At 41.2% G+C, this 18,505-nt stretch overlaps 1 protein-coding gene and 1 long non-coding RNA gene across 3 annotated transcripts in view; both read right to left on the reverse strand.

The window, feature by feature from the left end:
• Window positions 1-18,505, reverse strand: part of LOC128018438 (globoside alpha-1,3-N-acetylgalactosaminyltransferase 1-like) — a 113,360-nt gene that overhangs the window by 43,496 nt on the left and 51,359 nt on the right. The window lies entirely within an intron of this gene.
• On the reverse strand, window positions 1,259-15,816 carry LOC128018442 (uncharacterized). 2 transcript variants are annotated; one of them, XR_008184872.1, is made up of 4 exons: window positions 15,394-15,816; window positions 15,240-15,305; window positions 14,555-14,671; window positions 1,259-1,880 (listed from the first exon to the last, which is right to left on the reverse strand). It is a non-coding gene; the product is annotated as an uncharacterized LOC128018442 (long non-coding RNA). The 2 variants fall into 2 exon arrangements; XR_008184873.1 differs by lacking the exon at window positions 15,394-15,816 and having other exon boundaries at window positions 15,240-15,381.

The following is an 18,505-nucleotide window of genomic DNA, read 5'->3' on the forward strand; positions in this document are numbered from 1 at the left end:
GTCCGGCGCAACTCAGCGACCGCCTCAGGGGACAGCCCTGCCCCCTGGTCGAGATCCTGCAGCAGGTCAGCTTGGTAGGCTTGGAGCACTGCCATGGTATGAAGGGCAGCACCAGCCTGACCTGCTGCCGTGTACGCTCTGCCATTCAAGCGAGCCGTGGTTTTAAGGGGCTTGGATGGCAGAGTCGGAGCTTTTAGTGTCGACACCCGCCCAGAAACGAGATAGTTCGCAAACGTCTCGTCAACGGGCGGCATCGACACATAACCGTACTCACCGATCCCCTCAACATCAGCGAAGTTACCCTGCTGATGTCGATGAATACGGGCAGAGTACGGTTTCTTCCATGCCCTCTCGATCTCTGAATGGAGATCAGGAATGGAATGGAAGGCTCTGCTGAGCTGGTGGTCTATGTTCAGGGAGAAACCGATCATCCAAACGACCGCGAACGATCTCTCCCTGAGCGCGCCGCCATGGCAACTGAAGTTTGTCAGTGGCGCGCTCCATAACTTCCACCAACTCTGCGTACACGGGGCAGGATGGCTGACGAGGTTGAGGATCTAAATCATCCTCCTCAGCCATCTCTTGCCCGGCCTGAAGAGCACTCGCTGCAGTATTAGTAGGAGAAAAGTCTCCGTCATCCCCTGCAGCTCACTCTCGTCAGCCGATGACGCGTCCGAGAGGTTAACGCCCCCCTCGAGACTGTCAGCGAGCTCCATCTGGGAGCCCCATGAAGCGCGTCGCCGCTCTGCCTCGGCACGAGCGGGACCCGATCCGCGAGGACCAGACGCTGAACTCTCTTCCCTCGAGAAGAGAGCCAGACGAGAGCGGAGCGTTCTCATGGGAAAACGCTCGCAATTTGCACAGGACGCTCCCTCAAGAGCATCCCGTGCGTGCTCTTCACCCAAACAGTACACACACATCTCGTGAGTGTCACCCGGCGACAAATATCTTGGGCACGGGTCAGCACATTTCACGAAATTTTTAGGAATTGCCTTAGATGTGCGTTTCATTTTCGCTGTAAGCAGACGTTTAAATCAGACAAAACAGTCCCTGAAGACGAAAAGGATATTGTCATGGTTTCAAGGCGCCCTTTTTATATCCAGGTCGCACGCTCATCATTCAAGCTGATGATTCACGGCTGTCGCCGGTCAGCATGATTGCTGTGAGTTGATATTTGATTTCAGACACCTGTCACACCTGAGGCGTTCCCCATAGCGTCGTTGACGTATTGTCGAAGTTCCCTTCGAAAGGGAACTACTTTTTCAGTTTTCATGAGTACACGGTGACTGCAAAATTTCAAATGGAAAAGCAAAGTTTGTTTCAGCTGTATTTTCCATTTATTATGAGTAATAAGCCTGTGATATTGATCAAATACTGCATCATAGCAGCTTTACAGTATTAAATAGGAAAATAGTGTGTAATAATGCAAAGGGACAACAGTAAACACTCAGTTTTCAGTTAAAGTCAGTTCATCATTGATTCAGTGATGTATCGTCCCTCTGTTCAATCAAGTTGATGATATCGCTTGATATTAATTGTCCCCAACTAAGGAAAACCTAGGAACCAAAACTCCATCGGTGACAGAATGGAGAAAAAAACCTTGGGAGAAACCAGGCTCAGTTGGGGGTCAGTTCTCCTCTGACCAGAGGAAACCAGTAGTTCAATTCCAGGCTGCAGCAAAGTCAGATTGTGCAGAAGAATCATCTGTTTCCTGTGGTCTTGTCCTGGTGGTTATCTGAGACAAGGTCTTTACAGGGGATCTGTATCTGGGGCTATAGTTGTCCTGGTCTCCGCTGTCTCTCAGGGCTGTAGAGGTCCTTTCTAGGTGCTGATCCACCATCTGGTCTGGATACGTACTGGATACGGGTGGCTACGGTGACCTCGGAATAAGAGAGAAACAGACTAATGTTAGTATAGATGCAACATAAGAACAAGTACATGAGGTGTTACTAATTACCATATCTGTTTTTTCACTGTGTTGCACGTTACCTGCCAAAACTCAAATGGAATCGCAATTACTTTAGCAATTTACTTTAGCCTCACATGGAAAAATGTCAATTTTTGCCAGAGGTGGGACCATACTATGGAGAGTGTTTGTATAGGGAGGTGATGTCACTCAAAGACAATTGTGCCAAATGCTTTGAACAATGGAGGTTAAGGCACTACTAAAGGCAGCTGCCACTCAGAGAGATGCGCGTTAAAGAACAGACAGTGCAACCCAGATCTCCTTATATTCTTGGCATCTCACACAATAAATAATTCTGTCATTTTTAGCCCAAATGCAGCTACTATCCCCTGCTAACCGTTAGAGCCACATGGTACTATTGGTCAATATTCACCATTAACCAAATGCTTTTCACCGGAGGAATAAAATATAGGTTAAGATGCAAATAGGTAAATAAGAGTAGAACTCCAATGTTGTTTTGCTGACGTGCATCAGAGTGCATACAGTGAGAGATTTGGGGTAAAAACTACAGAATATATCCCAATAAAAAACACGCCCCATAGTATAGTCCCACGCTTGACACAAATTGACAGCTTTCTGTGGAAAGCATCTGAAATTCAAATGCTTTTCAATTGTGTTTGGACACAATGTATGTGTCCACATGTGGGAAAATGCAATTAAATATACAATTTGCAATTCCTTTTGAAATTAGTCCAGAATATCCTTACCTGTCCATTGATTATGATCAATGTCTAAGAGATCTGCTGGCATTTTTAAATCGCCACGACAATTGGATGGGGTTTTGTGGACTCTGCTCGGTTAAGGAATTCCATGTTTGTTCCAACCTATAAAATAAAGTAAAAATAAAATAAAATAAATAAAAAATGGTTTTAATAACAGTTTTTCAGTTCAATGGGCTAGTTGCATATCTCCGCCATCTTGGATTTCCAGTCTTGCGAGTGTGTGCGTAGATATTTCCGGTTGTGCTTAAAGTCAGTGCAGAGAACCAGAGAAGTCCAATGTTTACAGGATTTATAATATCACTTCATATGCAAATAAGATATACACTGCTATTAGCACTATACTACAAATGTTATCTGAGCCAGTGGATTTGAAACTTGTGTATGTTTGGGTCCGGTGAATGAATTAAATACACTAATGTTCACTACTGTTCACGAAATGAAACTTGAACTCATGGTGTGTATACACAGCTATATAATGTATTTTATCTTACCAAATATGTAAATGTACAAATTACTTATTTCTCGAAAATGTTTGCATTATTATTATTATATATTTTTTTATATTAAATATTTACCTCTTGAGACGTGGGCTGCGATTTATCTTCAGAAGTATCCATTTCTCAATTGTACACATACATCAGTCTGTTTCATCGTTATTTTCACAACATATTTTATTATTTTACACAGTAAAAAATATATGTGACTAATTTTAATATCTGTTTAATCTGATAATTAATGCAAAAGAATAACAATATACATGGCTGCTCATAGACAGATAATGATTTATGCTGCAGATCTTTCACAAAACAAATAAACAGATAAAAACACACATGAATGCAAACAGCGATCTTTTATTTAAGGCAAACCTACCATAATTATATTACGTTTAATTGTACAGTTAGTTATAAATTATGTTATTAAATAAAGTTAATAAAACATGCTTTATCAGAAATCTCTGTGCATCTTGTTTGACAGTGAGAAACATTTATCCTACATAACAGAACAAAACCAGCTCTTCGAAAATGAAAAGTATTGCATATTTGAGTGGTTTGTGTTTGAAAGAAGAAATCCCTGTGGACCTGACCTGATGCTGTGATCCGCATAATCAACAGAAGAATAAAGCAATCTCCGCGTTGTATCTTGATGAATTTCCACACAGAGGTACGCAAAATATAGGGAGGATGTTTCCCCATGTTTTTGATATACCACTATCGGCTGTTAAATTTGAAAATCATTAATTATATACATCTAGCCAAGTTTCGTATGTAAGTTTCCCTTACAGTCAATGCGAGCGTCGCAAGACCGGAAATAAGTACGCACACACTCGCGTCGCTGAAGCTCACCGGCGCCATCTTGTGCACCTAGCCCATTAACTGTGTGAAGTTAATCATGAAATTTACCCATCATGATTATTTGTTAATTTCACCTATGAGTTGGTCTACAGAAGCAGAATATGATATAGTGATCGGCTGAAAGGTGTGCTTTCAAACTGTCAATGGGATGTTCCAGTTATTATAAATCACAGTTTTATGTTAATATGCTGGCTATATCAAACACACACAGTCACTGACACAGATAAGGGAGATCACACTGAATGCGCGAACACAGACATTTCTATGACAAGTCACGCAGGTACGGGGTTACTCCGCAGCTTTAAAACAGTCCATATATAAACACTTATAGGTGTACCAAAGTGATAAGGGCAAGTCAAAAACACGATCTGGAAAATTGGTATATGATGTTTACGCTGCTAAATTAGATACATTCTGAACACAAAGTTAGCTTTAACTATAGCACGAAATACAAATATATGTGCGTTTAAGTAACGTGCGGGTTAACGTTAGTTGATTATAACAGACATGCCATTATGTAAAATGTATAATAAACAGGAACTTACCGTTAGACGCCTCAATCAGACTGCACTCGACGAGTTTTTCTCTCGCAAATGTATCCATGTGTTTTTCTGACAGGAAAAAAACACATTTTTAATTATAATTTGTATGTAAAAAGACTTTATAAACCACAAAAGCATCAAATCACTTCACTAACGCGGCCTACATCAATCGCTGTGCTTGCGCTCAGTTTGAAATGCCCATAGACAGTAAAAGAAATGGACACAGCGACCCCATTGGAACTCAATTGAGACAAGTGAAGCCCATTTTTAGCGTTTTTTACATAGACAGTAAAAGAAATGGACACAGCGACCCCATTGGAACTCAATTGAGACAAATGAAGCCCATTTTTAGCGTTTTTTAGCACTTCCGTTTCGGACGCGCAGACTCAAACGAAGCTTGACGACGTCAGCAACCTGTCTGACAGATGTAAATCTTCTAAGTGGCTGTGCGTGCAAACTACCATCGTTAATCTTGCAGAGACTGCGAGCTTGAGCGGGGAGTTCTTTGTCATGAGTGAGCAGGAGTAAGTATTCTGATTAATTATTTTGTATAGTATTTTAAAATGTAACGCCATAATGCGACAGAGCGTTGAGTGGTTATGACGCAATCGTTAGCCTATTTTTTACAAAAACTGTTTATAAGGGGCCATAATGTAACATAGAAGGTAATGGAGCCCTTTACACATTGTCGTGTATCTTCAGAAATAAATAATGGACAAACGGAGTCTTTAAATGCCTCAGATGTAAAGTTATTCGCTGTCAAAGTGACGCCAAAATGAATGGGAGTCAATGGGAATGCTAACGCAAGTGAAGTTCTGCTAAAAGATGGCAGCCCCCACCCGACTTCAACTTCCGGTCGAGTTCCTTGCCCCCTGGAAATGCCCTGAGATGTCAATTCTTTTCTGGGAATCACTTTGTTCGAGGATTACTGAACCGGTTTATTTGAACTGGATCGTCGGTTCTTTTAGACCTGCAGTCCGACTATATTGTACATAATTTCTATGATTTACATGTCGATATGGACAACTGCAGGCGTTTACATTAGAGCAGAAAGTCGTATTCACTTTTTGAACTCATTTGACTCACTTAAATGTTAAATTCGCAGTGTCAGAAACTACTTTTTCCTCTATTTTCAAAGGGAATTCGCATATTTCAGCCATCCGTCACTGTCTGAAACTTAATAAAACTGTATTAATCTGTCGTCTCAGATACCTTAACACGATTATGCGAGTCACGTAACGTAGGTTGGCCGTTTGAGGTAAACAGTTCATCATTTAACGTAAATAATGTTGGCCTGTATGTAACGGGATAAATATTATAGATGAGGGTTCTTTAATTAAATCCTGCTGTAATGTGATCGCGCTTCCTATTGGCTGCGCTGGTGGTGCTATAGCACACGGAGTTCGAATGAACTGCAGCAGAGCTAGAGGGAACTGCTGTGGGTGAGTCGTTTCTGTTGCAGCTCCACATTAAAAGTAAAAATACTGGTTTTATATTGAATGTTAGGAGACTGAAATCATTTCTGAACAGATGGAGCTGTATTAGCGTAACTCACAATTCTCTTCTTTCCACTGCTCTGTGTGCAGGGAAATAAAGTAAAACATCATCCACAATCTGAGTGTGTGTGAGTGCTGTGGAAGAATGGGGCAAACCGGGCCAGATTAACCAAAGGTCACATTGGTGCCGTGACTCAGGACTTCAATCAAGGTGGTCGAAGATCATCCCAACATCGGACCGGCAGACCTGTCGTCATTCTTCACTGCACAGGACCTTCAGCTAAGCTTTTACTAGTTATTGCTGGACTTTAAACTAAAAAAAAAAAAAGAAAAAGAGGGAAGAGACTTTTGAATGGACACTCTGAAGTGGTTTGATATTTTATTGACTCCGGGTATCACAGCAGTATAATATAGTACACACATTGTTTTTTTTCTTTTCCCATTTATATACTCCTATTACTTAATTATGGAAAACAATAGGTTAATGGGATCTCGTTATGTGGGCAGTCCGGTTAGTGTTGGTCGAGGGAGAGGTCTATTAGTGACACCTATTCCTTTCCCAGATATTAGCTCTAATATGGGTGCCACTAACAATGGTATGGGGTTAGAAGCAAATGCATTTCTTGAGCCAAATGCTAATGAAAACCCTGTTAATGTGAATTGCACTTCTGAAACTACACGGCCAAGTAGTACATCAACTCCAGTCCCTACCAGTGACATGATGAGTCAGATGGGTAACATAGTGCAGCAAGTAGGCCTTCAACTGGCAGATAGTATCCTTGCACATTTGAATTTGCAAAGTCAATCAGAAGTTGCACCTAAGCAAACTCAAAATAACCACAATAGTAGATACACGACTGAGCAGTGCTCCATGTCAAGTGCATCACAGATTCAAGTAGTGCGTCAGAGGGAAGTTAAAGATCCTCCTACTTTCAGAGGCTATACATCAGACACTGTTACACTCGATGAGTGGGTGGAGCTCATGAAGAACTTCATAAAAAAGGGGTTTCTGCCTGCTGAAGAGCAAGGTGAAGAAATTTAATCCACTTGAGAGGCAAAGCCAAAGATGTTGTAAAAGTGGGGATACTGTCAAGCGGATTAGATATCAGAACGAATCCAGATGCAATCTACACCTTATTACGGAAGCATTTCAGTTGTCATCAGTATTCTCCTGACCCTTTACAAGATTTCTACACTACTCTTCCAGAACCTCGGGAGGATCCCTTTGATTACTGGTTACGCCTGAACCATACTGCTGACATCACAGCTGAATGTCTGAAACAACAGGGAAAGGTACTAGACAACCAACTGAACGAAGTCACACGCATGTTCATTAGGAACTGTCCATATTCAGATCTAGCACTGACGTTTCGTTCAAAAACCATTGACAAATGGACGGCTCATGAAGTGCAAGAGATCCTTAACGAGTATCATTCAGAGAAAAATCTCAGAGCCACTGGACAAGGAAACAGACAGATTGAATGTGAAAATAAAATCACTATGAATGAGATGCGTGTAAGTCCTGGCCCAAACACAGTGAAAGCTGAACAAGATTCACTTCAGTCAAAACAGTCAGAAAACATGGCTCTGGAAAAAGTGATCGATATGTTGGAAAGAGTTCTGATGAATAATAGTAGTAATGCACAAGCGAGCAAGGAGTATAGGAAGAGAAACACCATGCCAAGAATTCCAGGCTTGAATGATACACCGTGCTTAGTGTGCAAGGACACGTCACATTCTGCTTTTACTCACTGTAAAGACAAAAGGCTCTGTTTCCAGTGTTTTTCGCCTGACCATCCCAGATTCCGTTGTCCAAAGGAAAGGAAAAATGCTTCCTCAGCCAACCAGCAGTCAAACTAAGTGATCTACGTGTGAGGGAGGATCACGTAGATCTTGAGAGTGAATTTCCCATATCCATTTTTGAAGATGAAATGGATTATGAGTCTGTCAAATGTTCAGTGATGCAACTTCAGACAAAACGGTCATCTTTCAGGGTGTTCAGAAAGTTCCGAAAGCTGATAGCTTGTTTTACACCTCTGTTTCAGTTGAGAATGATCTCGTCATTAAGGCTTTAATTGATAGTGGATCAATGGCATGTACTATTAGCAAGTCCACTGAAGAACGGGTGCTGAAAAATATCCCAGATATGATAAGTCAGCCAGCAGAAGATATTGTTATTGTTGGTTGTGGTGGCCATCGTGTTGCCCCCACTGCAGTCTATGATCTTAAAGCTACAGTGTACGGTTGCTCCATGATAATTCCTGCTTTAGTTGTGCCTGGGCAGACCGAAGAGATGATTTTGGGCACAAACGTCATAAAGAGACTTCTGATGCAACTGAGAGAAACTGATGGTTACTGGAGGCTCATGTCTAAGTCAAGTAACAATGAGAGTGATGAGTGTTGTATGTTTCTATATCTTTTCTCAAATGCAGAAAGATGGAGAGGCGAATCCATACCTGGAAAAGTCGGTACAGTAAAGTTACATAGGAGTGTGATTTTAGAGCCACAAACAGAACATCTGGTTTGGGGTAAGCTACCTCAGTCTTCTGTCTTGTCAGTAGGCAGCACTGTCATTGTGGAACCGACCAAGTCCAGAACAAGACCAAGGCAAATATTGGTCGGAAGGGTCATTACACCACTATGGGGAGATGGTTCTATCCCCTTAAAAGTCATCAATCCCACTAATCACAGAGTTGTGTTGAAGAGAAATGCAAAAATAGCTGACGTGTCACCTTGTATTGCTGTGCAAGATTTACCGTTGCCGAAACAGATTCAATCTAATCTGCAGTGTACTGAGGAACCCTTACCACCTAGATCCAGTGAAGAGATGAAGCGAGTCTTGAGTGATTTGAACCTTGGTGAACTTGACTTGGAGTCATGTGAAGTTTCAGCCCACTGGAAAGACAAGTTGTTGCAAATTATTGAGAAGTATAAATCAGTTTTCTCAAGAGACAAAATGGACTGTGGAGAGGCTAAAGGCTTTGTCCATCGGATTAATCTCACGGATGAGAAACCCTTCCGATTTCCATATAGGCGTATACCACCAAGCCAGTATGCTAAATTGAGGACAGCTTTGAATGAGATGGAGGAAAAAGGAATCATTCGCAAGTCACATAGTGACTATGCTTCCCCTCTCGTACTAGTTTGGAAGAAGAATGGAGATCTCAGAATCTGCACTGATTTTAGGTGGTTAAACGCGAGGACTATCAGAGACGCTTATCCTTTACCACACCAGTCTGATGTGTTAGCTGCTTTAGGAGGCAACACCTTCTTCTCAACCATGGATCTTACCTCAGGGTATTACAATGTCCCCCTAGAAGAAGAACACAAAAAGTACACTGCTTTCTCTTCCCCATTTGGACTTCATGAGTATAATAGGCTTCCTCAGGGTCTCTCTAATAGCCCAGCCACTTTCATGAGAATGATGATGTCTATTTTTGGAGATGAGAATTTCAGCAGCGTTCTTTGTTACCTTGATGATTTGATGGTGTTTGCCCCTTCTGAGTCAGTAGCCCTACAACGTCTTGAAATGGTTATTTTGCGGTTGTCACATCACAATCTAAAGTTGGCTCCAAAGAAATGCTGTTTCTTGAGGCGGTCTGTGAAATTCCTTGGCCACATTGTATGTGAAGAAGGGATTAAGACTGATCCTGGTAAAGTTGAGGCAATTAACAATATTCAAGCTTCTGATCTGATGGAACCTGATGGAAAAACACCATGTCAGAAAAAGATCAGGTCCTTTCTTGGAATGGTTCTGTACTATCAACATTTTATTGAAGGATGCTCAGCAAAAGCAAAGCCTCTATTCAAGTTGACATCAGGTTCAGTAAAACAGAAAACTGTCACAAAAGGACGTAATCCAAGAAAGAAAATTAGTTACCTCAAACTTTCACCGACTGACTGGACAGCTGATTGTGAAGAAGCCTTGCACACACTAAAACTAGAACTAACTAAAAATGTAACACTGGCTCACCCAGACTTTGACAGACCTTTTGTTTTGGCTGTCGATGCATCTTTCGACGGAGTGGGAGCTGTATTATCACAGGTTCTGCCAGGTGAAGAGATTGCAAGACCCATAGCCTTTGCAAGCAGAACTCTGTCTCGCGCACAAATGAACTATCCAGCTCACAGATTGGAGTTCTTTGCCCTAAAGTGGGCTATCTGTGAGAAGTTTAGCCATTGGCTGAAGGGACGGCACTTTACGGCATGGACCGACAACAATCCTCTTACATATATCCTGACTAAACCCCGACTTGATGCATGTGAGCAACGATGGGTGGCGAAACTTGCATCTTACAGTTTTGATCTGAAGTATGTCCCAGGAACGAAAAATGTTGTCGCTGATGCTTTGAGCCGTGAGCCATTTGTTCAGTCTTGCATAGGACATCGCCTTATCACTGAACCCTACTTGTCTCTCTTGAAGGATGTTAGCGGTGTAGTCGACAACACTGTCCAAGATGCTTTCAAGTGCACAAGTAATCATCAGGTGGTGCAGAAGGAAGGGAAATGTTCTTGTGACCCAACCTGTGATGGACTCTCACCTTCAGGTTCTTCTGGGTGCCAGGAAGTTTCTGCAGTGTTAGCAGCACACACTACTGGAGGTTTGAGTGAAGTATTGGGTACAGTGCCAGCCATTTCACAACCACAACAGTTTAGCCCTCCTTTGCAACACAGCAACATCGTGTTTGAACAGGAGAAAGACAGTACCTTGAGTCGGATTTTGTACTACATTGAAAGATGTCGGAAACCATCTAAGAAAGAACAAACAAAGGAATCCACAAGTGTGCGGAAACTGTTGAAACACCATGATAAACTGGTTGTCTGTAATGGTGTACTTTATAAGCTAAAGAGAGACCCGAAGCTAAACAAGAAACTCTACCTGTTTGTTGTACCTGCTTCATTGAAAGCGCAAGTTCTTCATGGTCTCCATGATGCCGCAGGACATCAAGGACGTAGCAGAACACTGTCTCTAGCAAGACAACGATTCTTCTGGATTGGTATGAAAAAAGATATCGATGATCATGTGAAGAATTGTCATCGATGTGTGGTTGGTAAAACCTCTGAACCCAATGCTTGTGCTCCACTGGAAAATATCCGTACATCAGAACCACTTGAGCTGGTCTGCATTGACTTTTGGTCAGCAGAGGTCAAAGAAGGAAAGTCGGTAGATGTGCTGATTGTGACTGATCATTTTACAAAAATGGCCCACGCATTTCCATGCCGGAATCAATCAGCCAAACAGGTTGCGAGAAGACTCTGGAATTACTTCTTTCTGGTCTATGGATTCCCCAAAAGAATGCATTCTGACCAGGGGGCTAATTTCGAGAGCAAGTTAATCAAGGAACTATTGACCATGGCAGGTGTAGATAAATCACACACAACACCATACCACCCCATGGGTAACGGCATTGCTGAGAGGTTCAATAGGACTCTTGGAAGCATGATCAGGACATTATCCCCTAAAGTTAAATCTAAATGGCCACAGATGCTTCAGCAACTTACTTTCTGTTACAACTGCACAGAACATGAGACAACGGGTTTTGCGCCATTCTTTCTTATGTTTGGCAGAGTTCCTCGTCTTCCAATTGATGTCCTGTTTCAGAATGTGCTTCTTAATGAAGATGTGGTGGATTACAAAGATTTTGTGTCCAAGTTGAAGACAGATTTGCGTGAAGCAGCTCGCATAGCAAGGATGCACACTCTGAGAGAGCAGGAACGACATGGCAGACTTTACAACAGAAAGGTAAAAGGCTGTCCACTGGCTGTTGGAGATAGAGTGTTGGTTGCGAACAGAGGTGAAAAAGGTAGAAGAAAAGTTTCTGACAAATGGGAGTCATCTCCATATGAAGTCACTGCAGTGTATCCTGATATCAATGTTTACAGGATTCGAGAAATCAACTCTGACAAAGTGAGGGTAGTCCATAGAAATCTGTTGTTATCGGTGAACTTCCTACCAGTTGATGAACATCAGGAATCTGATCAAAAGAATGATGATGTGAATGACGAAACTGATCCTCAGGTAGTTGATCATGATGATCGAACTGCAAACTGGGTATTGAGTAATCCTGGTGGTTTTGATGAGGAGGATAAACATACAAACTGTACAGCCTTACCTGACGTGTCAGATTGTGTATCAGAGATACTGGACTCGGCAAGCACTGATGCTGGGAACTTGCAGGAAATAAATGATGTCAAAGTGATAAGTGATGTAAATGTGACAAGTGATGTTGATTTGCCTGAAGAAGGAGGTCAATATTCTAACTCAACTCAAGCAGAACATGACAAGAATGAAGTCATCCAAGATGTGGAATCTGTGGTGTGCTCACAGCCAAGACAAGTTGAGGCTGTAGTGACTCGAACTAGACTTGGCAGAGTCATAAAACAACCTAAAAGACTGATTTATGAAATGAACAAACAACACATAGACAGTTCAGACTCTACAGTGAGTTCTTTCGTTTATTTAGTTAAAAGCATTTTTACATAGTGTTATATTTGATTTCATGCAAAGTAGAGAACACAGAAACAAATTGATAAAGAGATAAGAAATCACTTGAGTTATTACATGTTGAAATTTTTGAGGTGTAACAAGCATCTCTTTAGTCTACTTCCAGACCGGGGTTAGGCGCCTCCCTTGTCCCTAGGTACTTCTTATTGAAGAATCCATTGATTGACTGATAATCATACTCCAAGTGCAGTTTGTCTTCTCTTCTTTAATAATTGAAAACATAAAGTGAGAATTCCATACCCTTTTTTTTTTCTTTATCTTTCTTCGCCGTTGGTTTTTCTTGTTATGGTTTGTCCACATTAAATAGGATTTAAGGGGGGTGTATGTAACAGGATAAATATTATAGATGAGGGTTCTTTAATTAAATCCTGCTGTAATGTGATCGCGCTTCCTATTGGCTGCGCTGGTGGCGCTATAGCACACGGAGTTCGAATGAACTGCAGCAGAGCTAGAGGGAACTGCTGTGGGTGAGTCGTTTCTGTTGCAGCTCTACTGGTTTTATATTGAATGTTAGGAGACTGAAATCATTTCTGAACAGATGGAGCTGTATTAGCGTGACTCACAATTCTCTTCTTTCCACTGCTCTGTGTGCAGGGAAATAAAGTAAAACATCATCCACAATCTGAGTGTGTGTGAGTGCTGTGGAAGAATGGGGCAAACCGGGCCAGATTAACCAAAGGTCACATGTAGACGTTTAACAGTATTGTTCCCACAAAAAAAAGTAATAATTCTGCCAATTTAAACACTCAGTTTTCAGTTAAAGTCAATTCGTCATTGATTCAGTGATGTATCATCCCTCTGTGCAATCAAGTGGATGATATCGCTTGATATTAATTGTCCCCAACTAAAGAAAAACAAGGAACCAAAACTCCATCTGACAGAATGGAGAAAAATCCTTGGGAGAAACCAGGCTCAGTTGGGGGTCAGTTCTCCTCTGACCAGATGAAACCAGTAGTTCAATTCCAGGCTGCAGCGAAGTCAGATTGTGCAGAAGAATCATCTGTTTCCTGTGGTCTTGTCCTGGTGCTCCTCTGAGACAAGGTCTTTACAGGGGATCTGTATCTGGGGCTCTAGTTGTCCTGGTCTCCGCGGTCTTTCAGAGGATGTAGAGGTCCTTTCTAGATGATGATCTCCATCTGGTCTGGATACGTACTGGATACGGGTGGCTACGGTGACCTTGGAATAAGAGAGAAACAGACTAATGTTAGCATAGATGCAACATAAGAACAAGTACATGAGGTTTTATGAATTACCATGTCTGTTTTTTCACTGTGTCGCACATGTTACCTGCCAAAACTCAAATGGAATCTTTAGCATCTGAATTTCCAATGCCTCACATTGAAAACTGTCAATTTTTGTCAGAGGTGGGACCATACTATGGAGAGTGTTTGTATTGGGAGGTGACGTCACTCAAAGACAACTGTGCAAAATGCTTTGAACAATGGAGGTTAAGGCACTACTAAAGGCAGCTGCCGCTCCGAGAGATGTGTGATAAAGAACAGACAGTGCAACCCGGATCTCCCTCTATTCTTGGCACCTCACACAATAAATAATTCTGTCATTTTTACCCCAAATGCAGCTACTATCCCCTGCTAACCGTTAGAGCCACATGGTACTATTGGTCAATATTCACCATTAACCAAATGCTTTTCACCTGAGGAATAAAATATAGGGTAAGATGCAGCTAGGTAAATAAGAGTAGAACTGCAATGTTGTTTGCTGACGTGCATCAGAGTGCAAACAGTGAGAGATTTGGGGTAATAACTACAAAATATCTCCCAATACAAACACGCCCCATAGTATAGTCCCACCCTTGACACAAATTGACAGCTTTCTGTGTAAGGCATCTGAAATACAAATGCTTTTCAATTGAGTTTGGACTATTTCACAATGTATATGTCCACATGTGGAAAAATACAATTAAATATACAATTTGCAATTCCTTTTGAAAATAGTGCAGAATATCCTTACCTGTCCATTGATTATGATCAATGCCTGAGAGATCTGCTGTCATTTTTAAATCGCCACAACAATTGGATGGGGTTTTGTGGACTCTGCTCAGTTAAGGAATTCCATGTTTGTTCCAACCTTTAAAATAAAGTTTAAAAAAAAGAAAAAATACAAATTGTTTTAATAACAGTGATTCAGCTCAATTAACTGTGTGAAGTTAATCATGAAATTGACCCATCATGATTATGAGTTAAATTCACCTATGAGTTGGTCTACAGAAGCAGAATATGATATAGTGATTGGCTGAAAGGTGTGCTTTCAAACTGTCTAATCAATGGGATGTTCCAGTCATTATAAATCACAGTTTTATGTTAATATGCTGGCTATATCAAACACACACAGTCACTGGCACAGATAAGGGAGATCACACTGCATGCGCGCACACAGACATTTCTATGACAAGTCACGTAGGTAAAACAGTCCATATAAAAACTTATAGATGTACCAAAGTGATAAGGACAAGTCAAAAACAAGATCTGGAAAATTAATATATGATGTTTACGCTCATAAATTAGGTACATTCTGGTGCAGCTTTAACTATAGCACGAAATAAAAATATATGTGCGTTTAAGTTACGTGAGGGTTAACGTTAGTTGATTATCACAGACAAACAATTATGTAAAATGTATAATAAACACGAACTTACCGTTAGACGCCTCAATAAGACTGCACTCGACGAGTTTTTCTCTCACAAATGTATCCATGCGCTTTTCTGACAGGAAAAAAAAACACATTTTGAATTATAATTTGTATGTAAAAAGACTCTATAAACCACAAAAGCATCAAATCACTTCACTAACGCGGCCAGCGTCACTCGCTGTGCGTGCGCGCACTTTGAAATGCCCTGAGACGTCGATTCTTTTCCGGGAATCACTTTGTTCTAGAATTACTGAACCGGTTTACTTGAACTGGGTCGTCGGTTCTTTTAGACCTGCGGTCCGACTATATTGTACGTAATTTGTATGATTTAAATGTCGATATGGACAACTGCAGGCGTTTACATTAGAGCAGAAAGTCGTATTCACTTTTTGAACTCATTTGACTCACTTAAATATCAAATTCGCTTTTCAGTGTCAGAAACTACTTTTTCCTCTATTTTCACAGGTATTCGCATATTTCAGCCATCAGTCACTGTCTGAAACTTAATAAAACTTTATTAATCTGTCGTCTCAGATACCTTAACACGATTATGCGAGTCACGTAACGTAGGTTGGCCGTTTGAGGTAAACAGTTCATCATTTAACGTAAATAATGTTGGCCTATAGACGTTTAACAGTATTGTTGCTCCAAAAAAAGTTATAATTCTGCCCATTTAAAATAATTATTATTGAAAACATTAAATAAACTTACCTTAAAACAGTTGATGCCGTGGCTTTGCCCCGTTGTTCTTCCAAAGTGACAGTTGGGGAGCGATTTAAACATCTTCAAGGCGCGTTAAATAACCCAGCGCTGGCCTGAAACAACCCAGCGACGCAACCCAGCAGGTTTAACCCAACACCTGGTAAATTGAAACTACCCAAAAGTGTTTAAAAAGAAATTAAATAACCCAACAAAATGACCCAACAGACTCAACCCAGCATTTTGGGTTAAAAAATAACCCAGCCGTTTTTAGAGTGTATCTTACCCCACTTTTAACAAAAGTTGCTTCACCTCCACCTTTTCCTCTTTCTCTATCTCTCCTAATTGAAATATATCCGTACAAAACAAAGACCAATTGAGGTTTTAACCATGTTTCTTGCACACATATTAAATGAGGTCTATCTCCTAAATCTGAGACAAAACTCTTGGATTCCTGTCCATTTGCTATAAGGCTTCTGGAGTTCCATTGCAATATAGTTAATATCATAAAGAGCCACCAACCCATGTCTGCGAGTTTGTACTTCCTGCCACTATCATTTCTTCCACTACCTCACAGCTAAGCCCTTTTATTCCTAGAAATTTTTCTGCTGATTTAGCTATTATTTTGATTTTTTCTGTCTTTCTGTCCGTCTGTGCCAAGCAGTTTATCACCTCAACCATAAACAACACAAATTCATTTTTGCCCATAACTAACAAATCCTCCTTTGCCTCAATTGTCTCACACTTCCCACAAGACCAATAATTTTCTTATTTTCTTTGAGATCTGGTTTATAGGCTTCCTTTTCCTTAGACACTTTCTTTACAGCTTCTCTGTAAGTTATTCCTTGCAGCGATCTCACTCGCTGCACCTCCATTGCCCTCTTGCTCGCTTCACATCTACGGTAGACTGAACTGTGCTCCCCTCCACAGTTACAGCATTATTACCCTTACACACTGCTGCTACATGGTCATATCTTTGGCACTTTAAACATCTCAGTGGGGGAAAGGGATGTATGGCCTGAACTCATAGCTCATGTAGCCTATATATAACTTACTTGGAAGTTTTGCTTCATCAAACTTAATCATTACAGGCAGGCTATTGCATTTCTCCCCATTTCTGCTTGTTCTAAGGTGTTTTACCTCCAGCACTTTTGCCCCAGTTAGAATGTCTCTAATTTGGTCTTCTGTGACATTTACCGGTATTCTTGTGATAACCCCTTGAATCAACACTGTGTTTCCAGTCAAGATTCACTTTATTCTCTTGCCATCTATTCTGTTCAGTTCTATGGCTTTCTATTGTTGCGTTTTATTCCTACAAAAAAAAAAAAAAAAAAAAAAAAGCAGCACTCCACTTAATATAGCTGAAGATCTTTGCCTGAACCCTACGGGACCCGATGGGACCCGATGGGTTCGGGCTTATTATTATTTTATGTGGGCTTGGGCGTATAAATGACTTATTCTTGACAAAAGGCTGTGTGTGTGCGCACATTTGAATAAATGTCGGGCTGTAAATGGGTTCGGGGTTTTAAAAAACTGTCAATTAAAATGTACCTGTCGGGCTCAGGTCCTGTCGAAACTAGCTTTTAAGGCCCGATTACAGCTCTACTTCTTAATACTTTTGCATTTTTAACCTTGCCTAACAATTAATTTATCGACTTTGTTAACTGAATCAGATTCCACTCATGATGACCCCTCAATTTCATGATCACTTTATATTCTTCATCTTGTTGTTTATTTGCTATTTTCATACTTTGTTCACTATCTGTTTCATCTATATTAGATGCTGCTTTCTCCTTTTTTTTCTATGTTTTCTTGACTGCATTACATTCCAAACACTCCAATCTCTCCCGCCTTTTTCTTCAAATCCCATCTCACTTCCTGTACCCTCACTTCCTTCCACCATCTCCTGCCCAGTCACAGGCTGCATCCGAAAACTGAAAAATGCTGCCTTCGGAGGTTGCATTCCAAGGTAGGAAGGCATCAAGGCTCGTCCGAAATCAATGTCGGCTTCATTTCCTGTCTCCTGAGATGCCTTCATCTGGCCAGTTTTTGAAGGCAGCATAGATGTATCCTTCACTGCCTTTGATATCCCATAATCCTATGCGTTCCATTCTGTGACAGTTAAGCCAAAAAATAAAGATGGCGTCTGAAAGATGCAGTCGGTGGTCCGTTTGTGTGTAAATGTGTATAAATGTTTAACGTTTTCCACTTTTTATGTAATTTCTAGCGAGAAATTAATATTGCAGTAATGAAATATCCACTTAGTTATCACCAAAGCTCTCTATATTTTGCTGTAGATCATTAAACCTTTACTCCGCCTCAGAAGCCTGTCCGAAATCCGTTTCATGAGGTGCCTTCGGGCAAAAACGCTGCCTGCAAAGTCATTGCCTAATAAGACAGCAAGGCAGCAAGTCACCTGCATAAGTTTTCGGATGCAGCCACAGTCACAGTCACAGTCACAGCTGTTGCCAACCAACCACAGATCCAAAGCCAGCAGCCGAGCCGGTGGGGTGGGAACCCAGGGCAGAACCAGGATCGTGAGCGGACACCGCCACCTCTGTGAACATTGGACTC

The sequence above is a fragment of the Carassius gibelio genome, chromosome A8, assembly GCF_023724105.1.
Source record: "Carassius gibelio isolate Cgi1373 ecotype wild population from Czech Republic chromosome A8, carGib1.2-hapl.c, whole genome shotgun sequence".
Lineage (NCBI taxonomy): Eukaryota > Metazoa > Chordata > Actinopteri > Cypriniformes > Cyprinidae > Carassius > Carassius gibelio.